Source organism: Thermobia domestica, chromosome 15 (assembly GCF_964235325.1).
Source record: "Thermobia domestica chromosome 15, izTheDome1.hap1.1, whole genome shotgun sequence".
Lineage (NCBI taxonomy): Eukaryota > Metazoa > Arthropoda > Insecta > Zygentoma > Lepismatidae > Thermobia > Thermobia domestica.
In genome coordinates, this window is record NC_137468.1 from 5,920,665 (window position 1) to 5,940,616 (window position 19,952).

Genomic DNA, 19,952 nt, shown 5'->3' on the forward strand with positions numbered 1-19,952 from the left:
ACGGGAGAACCCCGAGAAAACCCACGCACACGGTGTTTATCCACCACAAAGTTCACTTGGCGGGAGCAGGGTTTGAACCCGAGGCCCCTAGCACCAGAGGTGAACGCTCTACCACTGAGCCACCGCGGCCCCTTAACAACTCAGATACGGGTTGCTTTTCAAAATGTACGGGTTAACTAATAATTTTGACATTGGTTTTGACGGTTTCTTCGTTAAGGCATTTTCGTACTTATACTCGTACGAAAATTCCGTGTACAAATATTGTGAACCATTAAATTTGGAGGAAGTTCAACTGGTCTGATGTTACTTATATTTTGAATCATGTTAAAGTTAACGTAATCATTGACAAGTCGTATTCAGAATTCAGTACTTCAAAAAAGTGCAAAGCGAAATTGATCTGTCTTCATCCGTTAGTTGTAAATCATAGATGCAAATAACCAGCGCCGTGCCGTGGAAAATCAGCGCCCGGGGCGAGAGTATACGACGGCGCCCCCATACATATATTCCAAGTAATTTTTCCTTTCTTTTGCCCTTTTTTCTCCCGATTTTTTTAGCCTCCCTTACTTCGGCGCCCGGGGCCGTCGCCCCGCTCGCCCTTGCCCTGCACGGCCCTGCAAATAACCATTCGCCCGTTCGCCAGTGGTTCATCAGGGCGTGCGAGTATTTAATATCATACCGAAGGTAAGTAAATGATTTCTATTGTGGGATATGGGCTAGAAGCTTTTTTGTTGGGCGAATAAAATTTGTTAGCTTATTTGCATCTTTGTTGTAAATGGTTCAAAGTTTTTCAAGCTATACCTACCTGACTCAGGGTTGTTTAATTTAGCTGCATTTGTATTATCAATAATTGCAAGCAATGCAAGGTGCTTTGTAAAAAAAGTATTTACTATGATGAGAAATGCTTGAACTGATGCAAGAAACTGTATGTCTAAAAATTTACTGAAATCTGAACTAATGGTAAAAATTAAATTTCACATGATCTGCAAAGAATTTTACTTTTATTTAAAAAAGAATCCTGCTGTATTGAAAAGTGCTAAAAATGAAAACGGGTATAAGTTTCAGTCTGTTCAGAAATTAATGCTAATTACAGTTTCAAATCAATTTTATTTTGTTTTTCCAACAAATATATTTAAACATAGACTTTTTTTTTTTTAAAAAAAAAAACATGGATGTGTTTAACTGAAATAAGGTTCTAATTTAACGAAATTGAATGTGGAGGACTCAAACTGTGTATGCTTTCGTGGCTAAGCTATTAGCGTATGCGCTTTCGGTATTGGACACCCGGGTTCGATTCCCGGAGGGAGCTCATGTGATTCGGATTTCCCGCTAATGAGTAGGTCCCATCTCACATAGCCTCGCTGCTGAAAGGGACGTTAAACTCAAAATCAACTCAACTCAAGAAGCTGTGAATATACGGGTGAGCAGGTTTGAAAAGTTGGCAGCCCTGGTATGATTTTTATTAACAAAATAACAAAAATGAAATTAAGTGCTTCAGAATGTTGTTAGCGTTCAGTAAAAAGTGTGTCGTAAGTCAAACAATGTTGGGAATATTGCCCTAGAGGCATGGCTGGAGTTAGTTATTGTTTGCTTGGTGGGCAGACCTTTTACCTGTTGGGGGGGCACGGTAAACATAAATGAGGATTGAAGGATCTTATAGGTGGCATCTTTATTTTTTGTCAAAAAGTTGGGGGGCAATGCCCCCCCCCCATAACTCCGCCCATGCTTAGAGGCCTAGACGTACTAACTCAAATAAAATTTTAATTTTACTTTCCAAAAAGTTATAGTTCAAATGTAAGTAATATGGCAACATTGAAACTTCGTTGCGTGGACCGAACAGTGGGGCCATCTGAACTTAAAATGAAGAACCACTATGCAGTGACAACTCGTGAATGTTAGCGCCTCTACATTTAGTTTCTCGAACTACTTGCACCGCGTGAGAAATAGTGTACGATCCGACGATATACAATACGAGCGTTTAGTGTTCCTCGTGCAGCTGCTGCATAGAGAAGAGCTACAATCAATTCTATTGGCCAGAGGAAGTGCGGTGACCAATAGAGCAAGTTTTTACAAGGTGCTCCCCTTCGAGTACTGATCATGGCCACCTGTTGAGTGAGCGAAGGTATTTCGCAAGGGTGGCTGTTTCTTGGTGGGTTAGTTGTTGTTCCCGGTTTAGCGGGTGGAAGTGACAGTGTTTTAGCTTTTGAATGACTAGTGTGGAGTTTTCGGTTTTTCAGTGTTGTGTGACATAATTTCAGTTATTTTAAGTTCCCGTCATTCGTTGGATCTTCAGGAAAACCGGTTTTTTAATACTGAAGGTAAGTACCAAGTTCGTCAGAGCGACGTGTTCTGTCTGAACCCAAGGCTTTTTAAAAGTGGAACTTTTTTTTCGTTTCGAAAAAAAAAGAAAACATACAGTGATCAACATTTATTTCACTGTGCTTTACGTGGTAGCGGGATTACAATTTTACATTCCATTTGGTCTTTCTTCAGTTATTTATTTTCTGTAATAAAGTAAAGAAAAAAATAACTAAAAAATTGAAGAAAACTTTGACAATATACTAAAATGAAACGAATTGTTTAATGATTTTTTTTTTTACACTCCTAGCACAAAGCAGAAGAATTTTTAATTTAAAATGTTTAACGTTGGATGAAAGTAATTCTTAACTGTGAACACTATAATCTCGTATACTATTAGGATATGTAATTTAGAATAGTATTTGTGCAATTTTGGGGAAGAAGGAAAGGGTGGCGAAGTTGAAACATTTAAACCAGTTACCAACCAAACATTGAAATAAAAATGTATAAAGATGGTTACGACATGAAGGGGGTGTGGTGGGGTGAGGGAAATCAGAACCATTCAGTAGCTTTTGTAAGGAGTATGTCAGTAAAATTTACAGAAGTACGACTTGACCGTAAGGGGGAGCAGGTCCGTATCCACAGGGGGTCTAGGGAGGCCGGGACCCCTAAAATTTTCACGATAAGCTTACAAATGAACTATAATATGGTTGGATCGCCCCCCTAACTTCTACCGGGGCCTCCCTACATTTTGGGCTGGGGGGGAGGAACCCCAACTTACTATACAATTATCAATATTATAAGCAGAGACCTGTGGAATGTAATTGTTGCTTCACTTTGTACCACATCATGATCTTATTCCACCTGAAGTGTATTGAGTAATTTTATGATTATGAGATCCACATATTGGTCCGAGAATCTTGTTTTAATACTGCGAAGATTTTCTTGTGAAGAATGGTTTAGCGAAATGCTCTTGCTTTCGCAAGTTATATCAAATAACGTATTGAGTATGGATTATCTCAAAAACCCAATGTAGCTCTGTAACTTTGAATATGCCATGATTCTTCTGCAGCATCAAGGAAGAAATTTGAGAGAAACCACCCCCGGTAAAAGTTCAAATTTTATCCTTTCAAACTAACAAAAGAAAACTTCACTAATACACTAGGTAATTATTATAACAAGAATTTATATTAGGTAAATTTTCTTTAATTTAAAGTGATACAAGTTAGTTTATTTATTTATTTTACTGACGTGGCTACCAGTGTAGGAATATTTATATACTTGACTTCCTACGAAATATATAGCCTAAATGTGACACCTAGACTCACATGCAAGACAATTGAAAGATTTTTGGTTATAGATGTTGAAAGTAACCCAGTTATTTCTAAAGCCCAAAAAAAATAATTCAATACTTGATCCATGGTATTATTTATTTATTTGTATGTAAAGTTTTCAGATAAGACACCAACACAAACAATAGCAAATCAATAACAACAGAAAACCCCAACAAAATCCGATTTTTGTTATAAACCGGCCCCTTTCAAGGCATATTGTAAGTATTCACTTTTCGTTTGTACAGTTGTGGATTTGGTCCGCTAAATTGATCAGAAGTTCAATACGGATAATTACTGTATTCAAAATAATGTATCTGTAATAACATATTTTTTTTAAAAAAAATAACTAATATTAGTTCAGGCTTTATTTAGAAGGTATAGGTAAGGTGACTATTGTTCGCCCGGACAGTTAAAACAACCCTCAGTCTTTTGACTCAGGTGGAATTCCGAAAGCTAGTGGCGTACACAGAATTTTATCAAGGGAAAAAGATTCGAGCACCCAACTTCGTATTGTTGGTATTTTAGATAATATTGAAATGTGTATTATGATGCATATATGACGCATAATATATCTGCATATACCTTACCGTATATAATCCGTTCAGGAGTGCTCACAGCATGGTTTTAGGGAGCAGATTGCGTCCATTATTTTTTTGGGGGAGGGGCAATTTTCCATTGAAAATGTCACAGTCGAACTATAATTATACCCAGGGCCGGCGCAAAGGGGGGTGGAGCCGTGCCATCGCCCAGGGCGGCAAGTCTGATGAGCGGCAAAATTAAAAAAGAAAAGAATTCAGGGGCGGCAAAATTTAAAAAAAAGAAAATAATCAAGGCATGCATGTGAAAGTATCGCACAGGGCGGCAAAACTTCTAGCGCCGGCCCTGATTATACCATAATAATGGTTGTAAGCACGGCAAAGTTCTGAAATTGAATACAATTTAGGCTACAAACAGGGGCTGCTTTAGGATTTTAATTTTGAGTAGACTCGCTTCCTCGCTTATGGATACTTATACATATTTGATTGAATAATGACAATAGGAAATTACTTTTACAGTAGTGGTTGGTGCTATTTGTTAAATCTACCATTAATATAAATAGTGGAAAATATAGTTCTCGTAATTATGGTATATCTTTTAGCGTTTATGTATTTTTCAAAATTTTGGGGTAGGCCCGTGCCTATCCGACCTACCCACTAAAGCCGCCACTGGCTACAAATCAAGCTATCTTGATTTTGCTACAACAAACTCCCGTGTTTTCTTTTAAGAGGAGAGAGAATGACAAATTTAGGGGTATTGCTCCCAAGCATCTGGAGGAGGATGTATATTGCCTTGCAATTACCGGCAATCATAAAATATTTCTCAGCAATGCATTGAATAGTAATATAAACCCTTATACTCGGAATCCCTCGTGGTTATATGATTAGCGTACGCACGGCTTTAACCCTGATGACCCGGATTCCATTCCAAGTGGCGTTGTTGGGATCTTACGTTAAACTGTAGATCCACGTCTCATGTAGATTCCGTACTGAGCAGGACTCTTGATTTAAACTCCAAATCAAGCAACCTCAGATATGCAGTATTAATGGCATGTTTAGACTTCTCCTCCTACCCGTAATTTTATAATAATAATAATAATAATAATAATAATAATAATAATAATAATAATAATAATAATAATAATAATAATAATAATAATAATAATAATAATAATAATAATTCATTAGCAACCGTAATTTAACAACGTAAGACTGACAGCGCCTTTGCAAGTTGACGTTGTAATTTTACTAGAAAATATACAACAGTATGTTATTCAATTTTACACGGACCTTACTTCTCTCTCTCTCTCTCTCTCTCTTTTTTTTTTTTTTTTTTTAACCATTTTAATAAACTGGAGTCTAAGTGTGACAATAAACAGTCTGCAATTTTCTTGATCCCAGCAAAGACATTGAAGACTTTATCGAATTTGGTGCAATAGTCTTGGCTTAAATAAAGTGAAAATTTGAGTTGTAATATGTATAAGTACACATACGAGTATTTCTTATTAGATAATTTAGACTTCCCAGCTATGCTGGGCATAACTGTCGGAAGTGTTATAGAACTACTGTGTCCGTCCGTCTGTCTGTCGACAGGTATCAGAAGTTATATCGAGAAATAGTATTTTGGAATGGATTCAGCGCCAGGAGCGGATCCAGAGGGGACAATCCCCCCCCAGAAGAGAAAACTTTCTTATTTTATATATAAATAAAACCCATCCCAGAGTTTGGAGCTCTTAAAAGTAGCAGTATTACAACCCACTGCCCCCCCGGAAGTCCGTCCTGCATCCACCCCTACTCAGCGCCCCAGGAATTGGTTACGTGTTTTCCGTTAGCCCTTTATTCAAACCGAAAGTGGTAGAAATCAATCACTTCCGGTCAGTGTTCGAAATGGAAATAAGCAGAGGCGGTATGTTTTATTTTGATTTTCACTGGACATAACATCTATCTAAATGTTGAGATACAGTGATGGTATATGTTGCCTAAAAGATGCATTCAATTTACATACTGACTAGAAACCATTGGAGAGTTTCTCTGTAGTTACGGGAGGGAGGGACATAAAGAGACTTTGATCCTCCGCCAACAACTCTCTGAAAAGAAAATTAAAAAAAAATATCCCCTTATGTTGCATTATAGAGAATTGTGCACGAAAATTCTCAAAAACCGAGTTTTTATATTAACAATTTCCTGCGGGAAAACTGCCAGCCCCCCACTTGACTGAGGAGTATTCCAAATCCCCGGAAGATCCGCCCATGCTCAAAACACGACATTTATATGCATTCAGACAAAAACACACCATACATAAGAAAGAAATAATTCAATATGGTACATCAAACTAATAGATGAACTTCTTTGAAGACATCTCATTTTACAAACAAAAATGTCGGTGTTGTCAACTTAGAAATTATTCCTACATAAGAAATAAAATGTTTTTTATATGCACAGTTATTCGTCAATTACTGTGTATAAAAATGGGTTTATTAAAGATATTTAGTATCTATTCTCCAGTGACGGTATGTCCTGACCACTGAAAAACCAGAGGCGGTATGTCTTCGTCACGGAAAATCCACAGGCGGTATGACATACCACCGCATACCGTCTCACTTCGACCACTGCTTGCGGTTTCAACGTTGATCACCGTCGCAGAACCAAATCTACCTAGCTAATTCCACCCTAAAACAAACTCTATCTAGATAATTCCACCCTAAAACAAAATCTATCTAGATAATTCCACCCTAAAACAAAATCTATCTAGATAATTCCACCCTAAAACAAAATCTATCTAGATAATTCCACCCTAAAACAAAATCTATCTAGATAATTCCACCCTAAAACAAAATCTATCTAGATAATTCCACTCTAAAACAATCATAAAAATGATTTTCTTTTCTTTTTTCTTTTTTAGTTTAACGTTCTACGGTTATGCCCTTTAGGCTTCTGGCGACGAACTATTAATAAAAGTGAATGTTTGTAAAATTAAATTTTTGTGCTCTTCCACCGGGATTCGAAGCCGAGATCATGTACACCAAAGGCACACGCAGTAGTCATTAGACCAGCTGGGACGATTAAAAATAGTCGTAGTAATAACATTGTTAATAATAGTAATAATAAAAAAATGAGAGTACGGTGCGTCAGTGCTACAGCTGTCGAGCTGTCATCTCTTCTGTGAGGGGTCGCTGGTTCGAAAATGAAAATCTTTCAATTTAAGTGTCTTCATTCCGGCGAAATTAAAATACCGCTGATTTTACAGTAATTATGTCATATCTTCAAATAGATAAAAGATAATCGAAATGTGGAACAAGAGCACCCTAGACAATATCATTTTACATGAGAAACCGTTATCACGACTTACTTATCTGCTTTGGATTTCAAGCCATTTTGAAAATCGCATTTATTTTCGCGTTTCTAAACAGCTGAAAACGGAAAGCCACTAGGTGACTTGTGATAACGGTACCTCACGCAAAATAATATTGTCTAGGGCGCTTTTGTTCCATATTTCAATTATCTTTTATCTATTTGAAGATATCACATAATTACTGTAAAATTAGCGGTATTTTAATTTCGCCGGGATGAAGACTCTTAACGTCCCACAATTATGCTTGTTCGGTTAAAAGAGACGAATGAATAAAGCAAGTAAATTATGATAGAAGGATTAGTGGAATGAGAATGTGGGAGAAACATGAGAAAATCTACGGGCACGTTTTTGCCCACCACAAACTTGGTCAGGAATCGAACCAAAAACCCGAATCGCGAGAAGTAAGCGCTCTACCACTGAGCCACCGTTCCCCTCCCTGGTTCGATTTCCGGACACGCAAGTTTATGATGGACAACATCGTGTTCCTGGGATTTTCTCCCCCACTCGCATTCCACCAACTTTAATTATGCGTTTTCTTTAACGTATAGGACTTAACCATGGAACCAGTGGCGTAGGGAAGGGGGGGGCCCAGAGGGGCCGGGCCCCCAAAGAGGTCCGTCAATGTACTTTCGTACTTTGATATTTGTAATTTTTTATAAAATTTTATGTTTATATATTTTTTGTTTGTAATTTTTCTATATGTACCTACAACAGCATTTGCCCCCCCCCCAAACACACATTCTGGCTACGCTACTGCATGGAACCTTAAACTAGAAATTACATTATTATTATTATTATTATTATTATTATTATTATTATTATTATTATTATTATTATTATTATTATTATTATAAACTCGAACAAATAATACCAGACCAGCGCATGGTGGTTGCGTCTTTAGACGTTCAGGTTACTTTGTTAACTATGGGAAAGTCTGTGTGAAACTGTGGAATAGCAGTTGTTGTCTCATCAGTACGTATCATTTATCATGTACCCATACACAAAGACAACAAACGTTTCCACTTCAGCGTAAATTAATTTTTCGAGATTTCGAATTAGCTATTTAAACGCGGTACGTCATTAAGCATAAGACGATAATAACAGTGGGGGGAGGGGAGAAGAAAAGAAGAGACTCCTCACTCTCTGTGTGATACTTCCCACAAAATGTGTTCTCTTCCCAGAGGGGGAGGGGTTTATATAAATATTAGCTGTGCCACGTGTTTTCATAATTGCATGCAGATGTGTTTTTAGTCCAAGACAATTATGTCCGTAGCTTAAATTGCCTTCCCAAGTTTAGCTAGTATAATTTATCTGAATTTTTCAGGCCTAAGGATGGTATAATTACATTCTAAATACAAAGATATCCAGTATTAATTTTATACTTTAGTAACTTTTGTGGTTGTTCGTAACTCTAGTATTTTTTTCTTTCCTTTCTTTTTGGAGGAGCAAATTTTGTTTATTTATTCAGTTTAAGGTCTTTTTTTTACCATCGGAGTCATGATATGAAATCTTACAATTTTAATAAGTCTTTGTTCAGAAAATGTTGGAAAAGGAATCAGTGTAATTTTAAATTTTGCGTGGTACTTGGGAGTAGGGCAAGATTCTTCACCGATATAAGTAAAGTTCAAGCATCTTGTTACTAGAGCCCGCCTATTTAAAGTGTGCCCTCGGAAAATATGCGAAACATACTTCTGCCCCACCCCTCGCCAATTTCTAATGAAGGAAACCCTCTCTTTGCTTACGGAAAAGGAGTGAATATCCTCAACTGTGTTGCCAATTTATCATTTAGTCATTTGGTCTTGACGAGTGAAGATCATAGGCTACTAAGAATGGCTAAGAAGAAAATTCACAGCGAAGTCCGTGAAATAGTTCGTTGTGGCAACGCTTCCGCATCCAACAAGTGAAGGATCTCGGCCGCAGCAACTTGCCCCTCCTCTTTCGAGGGAGATACGGGAAAGCACCCGTCGACAGCAGCGCCAGAAGGGACACAGTTGAAATAAAAATGCTCTAGAGACCGGATGTTTAGGTGTCAAAACCTGGAAAATAGGCACTTACAATTCAAAAAATAGGCACTAAATGTAACATGAAATAATGAAGATAAATACTCAATACAATTAAAACAATAGATTCAAGTCATAAATAATGTTTAAAGAATATAGAAACATGCCTGTTTGTTAATAACTTCTTTTATTGTATATTTAAGAACAGAACTTGACATCCTATTCCATGTATATTTCGTAAATACATTCTCTACAGCACTTTATCACTACACAAAACAGTCCATATTTTATACATTTATCAGTACACATAGTAGTCCGAAGTTTTACGACATCCGCCGATTTTTCACGGCACGGGGCACGGCACTGGTTTTCATTATTCGACTAAAAAAGTACCAGTAAAGCTTTTTACTTCGGTTTTTTGTTTGTTTGTTTTTTCAAGCATAGAGTCATTGTAGAACACGTTACGTATGGTTTCACGCCTTTCTGCATGGAGACATACGGTGTGATGATGTCATAACTTGAAACAAAGAAATTTTTTAGGCCTATTTATATTATTTTTGGCGGGCTTACTTTTGCACTTAGCAGATTGAAATTTTGCACACACATTCAGTGCAACCTGTAGTATTTTTTAGATTTTTTTTACACATCTCTGCATTAAAACAGGAGGGTTCATAGGGTCAAAAAGGTAAAAGAAAGGGATATTTTTTTAAAACAAAAAATCCCTTTTTTCACGATTTTCGTGACTCAGATACATGATGGAGATACGTGAATGGTACCGTTTGAAAGTCTGTTCTATTCCGAAGTGAATGATGTATGAACCATGACCCTAGGATAAATAGGGATGTCTCAGGAAATTTTTGCATTACATCCGGATCTTTTTGAGTAATGTGGGGATTGTGGGGCTCATTAGTAAATATTTTTCCGCCCTTACTTTTCAAGATAGAAGCTTGAAATTTAGTACATCCCTTACTATTGTTTGGTTGATTTTGAGATTTATGTGTTAACACAGGTGGGGTCCAGAGGGGCTCAAAATTCAGAAAAAACACCCAATTTCTCTTAAAATTTCCCGCCTCAGGGGCATGATGGGAAAATGTGAATGGTACCGTTTGAAAGTGTTCTATTCCGAAGTGAATAATGTACGAACCATGACCCTAGGATAAATAGGGATGTCGCAGGAAATTTTTGTATTACATCCGGATCTTTTTGAGTAATGTGGGGATTGTGGGGCTCATTAGTAAATATTTTTCCGCCCTTACTTTTCAAGATAGAAGCTTGAAATTTAGTACATCCCTTACTATTGTTTGGTTGATTTTGAGATTTATGTGTTAACACAGGTGGGGTCCAGAGGGGCTCAAAATTCAGAAAAAACACCCAATTTCTCTTAAAATTTCCCGCCTCAGGGGCATGATGGGAAAATGTGAATGGTACCGTTTGAAAGTGTTCTATTCCGAAGTGAATAATGTACGAACCATGACCCTAGGATAAATAGGGATGTCTCAGGAAATTTTTGTATTACATCCGGATCTTTTTGAGTAATGTGGGGATTGTGGGGCTCATTAGTAAATATTTTTTTCCGCCCTTACTTTTCAAGATAGAAGCTTGAAATTTAGTACATCCCTTACTATTGTTTGGTTGATTTTGAGATCTATGTGTTAACACAGGTGGGGTCCAGAGGGGCTCAAAATTCAGAAAAAACACCCGATTTTCCTCAAAATTTCCCGCCTCAGGGGCATGATGGGGAAATGTGAATGGTACCGTTTGAAAGGCTGTTTTGTTCTGAAGAGAATGAGGTACAAACCATGATCCTAGGATAAATAGGAATGATGATGTAGCTGCTTGACTGAAAATTTATAATTTACCTTAAAAAGGCTATGGTTTAAAAGGGTTAAGAAATACTATTCCCTCCACCAGCATAGCTGCACTGTCTCCTCCCTGGCGCCAAGAGATGTCGCTAGCGTGTAGGAAAGTTCCAGACGATCCGAAGGCTTAGGAGGAAGGGATCGAACAATTTTGAAACACCTGTTCTCTCGAATTTATCCGTTTGATCGGGATTTTACTTTTTTTTTTTTTTTTTTTTGTTGTTGCTAGGAAAGTACATTAATAAGAAGGCATTTCGTATGTCGGATTGATCAATGGAAGATTGCCTTCCATCGAGTAGAATGAGTGTTTTACATTGTTAGATCGTTGTTTATTTTGATAAATATCCGCTATATTTATTCAATTTTTCATTTAAAGTAGCTGAACTATAATTGACTTGGAAATTAGGGAAAATGTCAATATGTACGCTTATAATTCAGAAGAAGACTAAGAAAATGACATTGTTATAAGTGTGGTGTATTGTATAGATGGACGCGCACAGCAACACGGCTTGGTTTTTAAAAGGAAAACGTGGTTTATTTTTGGAAGAATGCATCGGCGAGTCTTTTGACACATGCTGAGAACGCATGGCTTCTGTCGCGCTCGGGCTGTGTCGATTTTCTACTTTTTATTCCACAGATGTGTGTAACTCTGGCTGCCACGAACGCAGGGGGACGACCAACTGCAGTTATTCATAAAGAGTCCTTTTCCCTACTTTTCATTATAGAACTAATATTCCGAAACAATTTTTCACAGTTTATCTCAACTGAAGACCATACGACAGGTGTTCTTCAGTTGTGTGAAGCTGTATTCCATTTTAATAAGGGTTATGATTTACTTTTACTACTTAGGAAATCTTCCTCCTGTCCGTACAACTCGCTGTCTGTATCAAATATAGAAGCAGGGAGGGAGAAATTTAGAACAGGTGATTTAGTTTTCGGTGAAGACAAGGGGACACCGTAATCTAGCGGTTAGAGGGTTGGACTCGTTCGTGTCCACGTGGTTCTGGGTTCGATTCAGGCCCGTAGCCACCCCAAAATTTTAGGGGGGGGCGACTCAATCCTATTGTACTTAATCACCATATTATAGTTCATTTGCAAGCCTACCGTGAAGCTTTTAGGGGGACCAGCCAAAGTTTACGGGGCTCGCCCCCTTGCCCCCCGTGGATACGGGCCTGGTTCGATTCCCGGCCCGAACTTCCCAATTTTCGCGTCACCCCCGGCGTCGTGAGGCAAACTGGGGAGCCACTAGGTCTAGAAAGCCTCTGATGGCGCTGTTAAGGTTGGTTTAAAGGGACAAGTTTGTCGATAGATGGCACTACCGTCTTCGTATCTCTCCCATGTATTTTTTTTTATCTTTCACGAAAATTCACGATTTCTCTTACAAATTTCAACCTACAGACTTCAAATTTTTAGAAAAGGAACTTTATAATCTATCGAAGGCAATAATCCATGCTCATTCTTTATTTACAATTTTCATCATTGTTGAAATGGCTTGATTGTTGAAATGGATATCCAAACCTTTAACAATGGAACTGTTTCAACAATGCAGAAAATTCTAAATAAAAAAATCGGCATGGATTGTTCCCTTTAATAAGTTATGAAGTTCCTTCTCTAAAAATTTGAAGTCTCTAGGTTGAAATTTATAAAAGAAATTGTAAATTTTTGTGAAAGGTAAATACATACATGGGAGAGATACAAAGACTGTAGTGGCATCTATCGGCAAAACTTAGCCCTTTACAATAACCTTAAGGACAGGGCGTCGTAGCGCGCCACTAGGCTGGACATAGTTCAGGCAATCGCTATCAGATGGCACTGGAGCAGTCTCGTACCCACAAAATGGAATGTTACGCCAACTGGTTTGGTTGATGAAGACAAAGCGCGAGCGTTAAAATAAATGAGTTTCATTTCATATCTTAAAAATGAAAATGAAATGAAATCTTTTGAGTTTTACGTCCCACGGTTATGCCGGTTAGGCTAAACGAGACGGTGATGATGAGTGATGAATGAAATGGTGGAATGAAGCAAGTGGGAGGAAACGGGAGAACCCCGAGAAAACCCACGCACACGGTGTTTGTCCACCACAAAGTTCACTTGGCGGGGGCTGGGATCGAACCCGGGACCCCAAGCACCAGAGGTGAACGCTCTACCACTGAGCCACCGCGTCCCCCATTTCATATCTTAAGTCTAGGGTAAACACCTATACTGCAAATTCAATACTGAAAACTATCGATTGAACACTATTATCAGTCATTTTCAATTATTTTTACACGCAATCCCTTCCCCACTCCAACCCCTAAACATTTAGTTATAAACGATATCGGGAGTGTCACTATTAATCTGAGCGATTCCGAAAACTATAGATTGGACACTATGGGTTGTTTGTGATTATCCAACCCACCTACTATTTCATACATCCTCATCATCACCGAGCTTTAACCTACACAGCATAAACCGGGACGTACATTTGATTTTTTTCTATCACAGGGCAACGTGGTTGTATTTTTATAAAACAAGAAAACTATCTAACATTGAAAATAACCAAAACCAATTAAGAGTCTCTATCACTGCGAAATTAAAATACCGCTAATTTTACAGTATTTATGTGATATCTTCAAATAGATAAAATATAATCGAAAAGTGGATCAAGACCTCCCTAGACGATGTTATTTTGCATGAGGTACCGTTATCACGAGTCACCTAGTAGCTTTTCGTTTGCTGTTATTAAGAAACGCGAAAATAAATGCCGATTTTCTAAATGGCTGGAAATCGAAAGCAGATAAATGAGTCGTGATAACGGTATCTCACGCAAAATAATATTGTCTAGGGAGGTCTTGTTCCACTTTTCGATTATCTTTTATCTATTTGAAGATATCACATAATTACTGTAAAATTAGCGGTATTTTAATTTCGCAGTGATGAGGCCTCTTAAAGCCTGTGACAAAATATCTTGGCATTTCAGCTAAACGCAGGCTCTGACGCTACGTTGCCGAATGCTAAGGGGTGTGGTTATGGCTAAACTGACAAACTACAGCGTGATTAGGTGACAGAGGATAGACGTGGATGTGTACAAAGTAAACGTGGCAATACCGCTGGCCTCTCATTTGCTGGCAGCATTTAAAGGGAACTTCGAACGCCGCCTTCAAATGCGAATATGTTTGTCACACCGTTTTTTTTTTAATTGCATGTTTATTTTACGTAACTTCGGCGTGGGAAACCCAGGGTTCGATTCCCTGTGAAAGTTCATGTAGTTTGGATCTGATGTTAAGCTCTAGCTCTACGTTTCATCAGAACCGTAGCAAGGGGGGTTGCTCCGGGCGCTGATGGCAAAGGGGCGCTGAACGAGCAAGAAGAAAGAACAAGTGTTGGAAATAAGTAAACGACGCGTTGCCCTGAAAAAAGTATTAGCGTCCTATTAAATCAATATTGACGTCGGTTAGCAAATAAATAGATTTGTTAAAAATTTTCTTGCTCTCTCCGCTCGCAATCTAAAACTTTCAACAACAAATAGCCAAACTTGACTCTTAAGCGAAATTAAACTACCGCTAATTTTAGAGTTTTTCTGCAATATCTTCAAAACAAATAGAAATATTCGAAAAGCAGAAACGTAGTGAACTAGATAATACGATTCTGCATGTGATATCTTTAACACAATTCACCTATCTGCTTTTGCTATGCTGCTATTTACAGAATCCGCAAAAAATGCTAAATCTATCTACAGTTGCAAATCGAAAGCAGATAGATGAGTTGTGGTAATGGTATCACATGCAAAATCGTATAGTCTAGTTCACTACGTTTCTGCTTTTCGAATATTTTTATTTGTTTTGAAGATTTTAATTTCACTGTAGTGAAAACCCTTAACTTCTCTTAAACATCCGAACAACATCAGTCAGTTATGGCTCACATTCCTACAACAACTCAATTACACATTATGTATATTCATAGTAACGTCCTTCTTTTGTTACTAAAATGTCCGAACACCTTGTCCGATTGTTCACAATCAATACCTTCTCCGATAGTTTAACATATCGTAAAACAATCGAAATTAAAATCCTATTTATACACTGTAAAAAATGAGGCGTTGAAACAACTCAAAATCACTACCACTTTAGCGTGTTACTAGCGTGTTAATTTAGCACCAAACACATCGCCTTGCGAGCATAGAAATAACTTGTTACTACCTAAGAGAATTTGCATTGGTATTTATCGTTTAATATGAGCAAAGCTTTGCGAAATATATTTGGCACTTATGCCAAGTAACGAATACCGTAATGTTCTATGTTTTCTGTAATCTGTTACCAGGGTGCGAATTGGCGGGGCGGATGCCAGGGATTTCCCCCCCTGACAAAAATCTTTCCCACCCTGGAGAAGAAAAATTTTATCCCTGGCAGGGATAACTTTTTCCCCCTCTGGAGTATTTTTAAATAGACATAAAGATAAGATAGAAAAAGGGAACAATTCTTACTTTGCGTAGCTAACCTAAATATTACTTGAGTGAGAATCTATGAAAGATCTCACATCTCAACTGTTTTGTACTTGTTAGTATATATATAAGGGTTAGTTAGTATGTATATAAGGGTGAAATTCATCCCCCCTGGGTAAATTTTTCAATTCGCACACTGTCTGTTACAATAAATATTGTTGTAAACCTGTGAATCGTCTGACAACAGTTACATAGGCAACAGTTCTGCCATCTTATGTTCATAAGTGCTAAGACACGAGAATGACAGATAAAGAAAATAGATGGAAGCACAGTTTGTCTGTGTAACTGTTGTCAGATGATTTACAGGTTTACAACAATATTATTGTGACCGATTACAAGAAACATAAACTGTTGTTAGTTACTTGCCACGAAAGCGAAATATATTTCACAAAGCTTTGCTCATACCAAGCTATAAAAAACAATTCAAATACTCACAGCCAGTAACGAGGTATTTCTGATATGCTCTGAAAGTGATGTGCTTGGTGTTTAAACCTCTTAGTCCATCCAACTTATCCTTTGTTCCCCTTACGCATAACTCCACTCCCAAGAGAAGGTATTCCCTTCTACGGGTTCTTGCATTGTAAAAAAAAAATTTAAAAAAAAAAAAATGCTTGGTGTTCAATTGACACACAAGTAACACGCCAAAGTGGTAGTCATTTTTGTGTTGTTTAACTCCATTTTTTGCTGTGTGTGGTCACATAAGAATAAAATTTGTGACACCCATTTTGAACATTTTAAAAGCACACAGTTTCTAATACATCGAAATTTAATTTCTTATCGATAGTATGAAACGTTGTAAATAATTGTAAATTTCCATAACTATTCTTCAAGTGGCTTTTTATACAACCAAAGGTAGTTTTGTCAAGTTTAACAAGAAGTCCAAAATAAGCCCCTTGAAAGCAGCTGTTACACATAATGACACGCTTTAGCGTTAAATAAAAAATTAAGCGTAGTATAACAATAAACGCCGCTTCTCTTATTTGTACATAATAATAATAATAATAATAATAATAATAATAATAATAATAATAATAATAATAATAATAATAATAATAATAATAATAATAATAATAAAAACTTTGTAAGGTGAGTATAGGGGAGCCGAATTCTACTTCGTCCCGGGCGCCAAAACCTCTAACTACGGCTCTGGTCTCATATTGCTTCAGTATTGAAAGGGACGCATAACATGAGTCCAACCAACCAATCAATTAATTACAATTAGTGCACACATATTTATAGAGCATACCTCAAGTTCGTTTAGGTTAGTGAACTGTTTTCATGGTATACATAATAACGGCCTGTACCGTTATATAGACCAGGGGCGATCGGGGCGATCGCCCCCCCCCCAGAAGAGGAAGCTTTCTTATTTTATATATATAAATAAAACCCATCCCAAAGTTTGGAGCCCTTAAAAGTAGCAGTATGACAACCCACCGCCCTCCCCCCAGAAGTCGGTCCTGGATCCGCCCCTGATATAGACACTTGCTTGGCGCGTGTTATCCTATGCTGATACCAGCTATAATCTTCCATGCTTTGAATATACATCTCCTGATTATTTTTTGTTTTATGTGCGGTTTCGTTATAAAATTGTAAACTGTTGTAGTTGTGGTTATCGAAATATTAAACTCTTGTTTTCGTATTTGTTATACTTCCGTGAACAGCGAGAACAGTTGAATTCACAAACGAGTGAGCAGCTGATTTCCGTTTGTGGATGCAGCAAGTATTGTGAAGACAAGCAGGTGCTTAGGTTGTCTGCGAAAATCGACCAGCTGGCAACTGGTAAGGTTTGCAGTCTTCGAGTTTGGGGAGGAACATTAATAATCCCTCTTAAAAGAGTGGAAATTTTATAGACTATGTGCGGGTTTGGACTTTTTCTTTTTTTCGAACAAAAAGAGCTGATAACATGAAGCTCTCGTGAAATGTTCTGAGTTTGAGGTTAGCCACTGTGAGATTTGAATAATGATTTTTTGAAAATGATCAACTAACTGAGCTAGTGATTCACTGGAAGATCTAGCCCGGGGCGGAGGGGCCGAGGCTCCCCAGTTTAATGAGTGACAAAAATAATTTAAGCTATTATTTATGTATTTTTGAAAATTTATAGTAAACTCATGATATACCTGTCATAATCTGGATTCTGGCTGGCCCTCCTAATTTTTACCTTCCAGATCCGCCACTGTAGTGATTCCCAACCGGTGTATCGCACAGTCTTATAGAATGTCTCGCAAAATTTTAGAATGTGAAAATCATGAAGAACTAAATAAGTGATCAAAATCAATTTTAACGTATACTACACCAGTCAACTTCTCCAGCGGCAGAAATACCTCTGGTACATTGGGGTCCCTCGATCGATCCCCGGACAAGGAAGTTCGTCATGGACAGTATCGTTTCCGTAGGTTTTCTCAGGAAACTCCCGTTTCCTCCCACTTTTCATTCCACCAATTATTCCGTCATCATTCATTTGCCTTAATCATCGTCTCCTTCAGTCTGAAGGGCATAATCGTGGGATGTTAAACCAGGCCCGTATCCAAGGGGGATCTAGCCCCCCCTAAATTTTTGCTGCTCCCCCTAAAATTTTCACGGTAGTATTGCAAATGAACTATAACATGGTGATGAACTATAATATGGTTGGATCGCCCCCCCCCCCTACATTTTTGGGGTGGATACCGGTCTGTGTTAAACTGAAATATTTAATTCCATTTTCAATGACAGAAAAAAAAATGCTAAGTACGAGTAGAGGCACTATTATGTAGAAAGTTATAGATTTCACGCTATTATAAATATATATATATATATATATATATATATATATATATATATATATATATATATATATATATATATATATATATAATCAAATGAGTATGTCGTGATGTCGCGGTCTTTCAGAAAAGCTATGTTGTTAGTCAGAAAAATTTTGGAACCACTGGCGTAAGCATTGGTATTCATCCGCCAGATGGTCCATGACTTAACCTTCCTTCAAGAGTTCTTGTGGCATGTCTTTTCTTTCTAAATATCTATACCTAATTCTTTCCTTCATTCCATTCATTTATCCTTTTCTTCAAAATAATAATAATAATAAATTACAAGCATACTATGTATATTGTACGCGATAATCAGAACTCATGATATTTTGACCAAACTTGGTACTGAGAAAGATCGTGACTTGCTTCATGAGTGTCTTCTCTAGATCTTTGGTTCCTGAGCTGTGGGCGATCATAGTTGGAATTTGAACTTCTCTATTTAGTGTAACGTCCAACAATTTTCCTCTGGGGCTAAGGAGACGATCATGTTAATGAGCGAAATAGCGGAATGGAAAAAGTAGAAGAAAATGGAAAATACCACACACAAAGTGTTGTACCAACAACAAAGCCCATTTGACGCTAGTCGGGATCGAACCAAGAACCCCACACAAGGAAGTTCAACGCCCTATCACTGAGCCACAGCGGCCTCAAGGTTTTGGAGCAAACTTGGCATAGTTATACCTTGACTTCCTTAGTACGCATGGGAAATATTTTCCTGTGCAAACTTTTGATTCTCAGGTTGTAGGTTATTAAAGTTGAGAGTTGGACTTCATCAGATTTTCGCAAAATGAAAACTAATAAGTAACAGTGTCACGTGTACATAACGTGAAGGAGTTTGGTTTGTATGGGGTGATTTTCCTTAATATTCAGACTAGAAGTGGTAGTAAATGTCTAAACAGAAGATTTCTACCGCGTCCGGTTTTAGTGGAGAGTTTCGAGTGGGGATGGAATATATACTTTGGACACTTAATTTATTGCAGAAACCGATCCTCGCTATCTATTACCGTTTTTACTGTATCACGATCAATGTTAAAACCGGAAGTGGTTGATTTCTCACAATCTCTTATAGTTTTTGTTCGATGTAGATAAATTTTGAAACCGGAAGTTGCAGTGGATTTCTATCACTTCCGGTTTTAGTACAGAGTTAAGGATGTAAATTAAGTGTATTCTTCGGTCGCTGAATGGAGTGCAGGAAACCATTTAACTGTATGACTATTTTTGTTCTACAGTGATCAAAGTTAAAACCGTACATTGTTGATTTCTACCACTTCCGGTCTGAATTTCACTCGATTCCA

General features: G+C 37.6%; 1 protein-coding gene across 1 annotated transcript in view; it reads left to right on the forward strand.

Annotated features, from left to right (window-relative positions):
- The first annotated feature begins 1,999 nt into the window (after positions 1–1,999).
- Positions 2,000–19,952, forward strand: part of LOC145672053 (rho guanine nucleotide exchange factor 10) — a 423,449-nt gene continuing 405,496 nt past the window's right edge. Inside the window, exon 1 of the mRNA XM_081741266.1 lies at positions 2,000–2,315. The gene's annotated coding sequence lies outside the window, so the exon portion shown is untranslated. The remainder of the gene's footprint in view (positions 2,316–19,952) is intronic.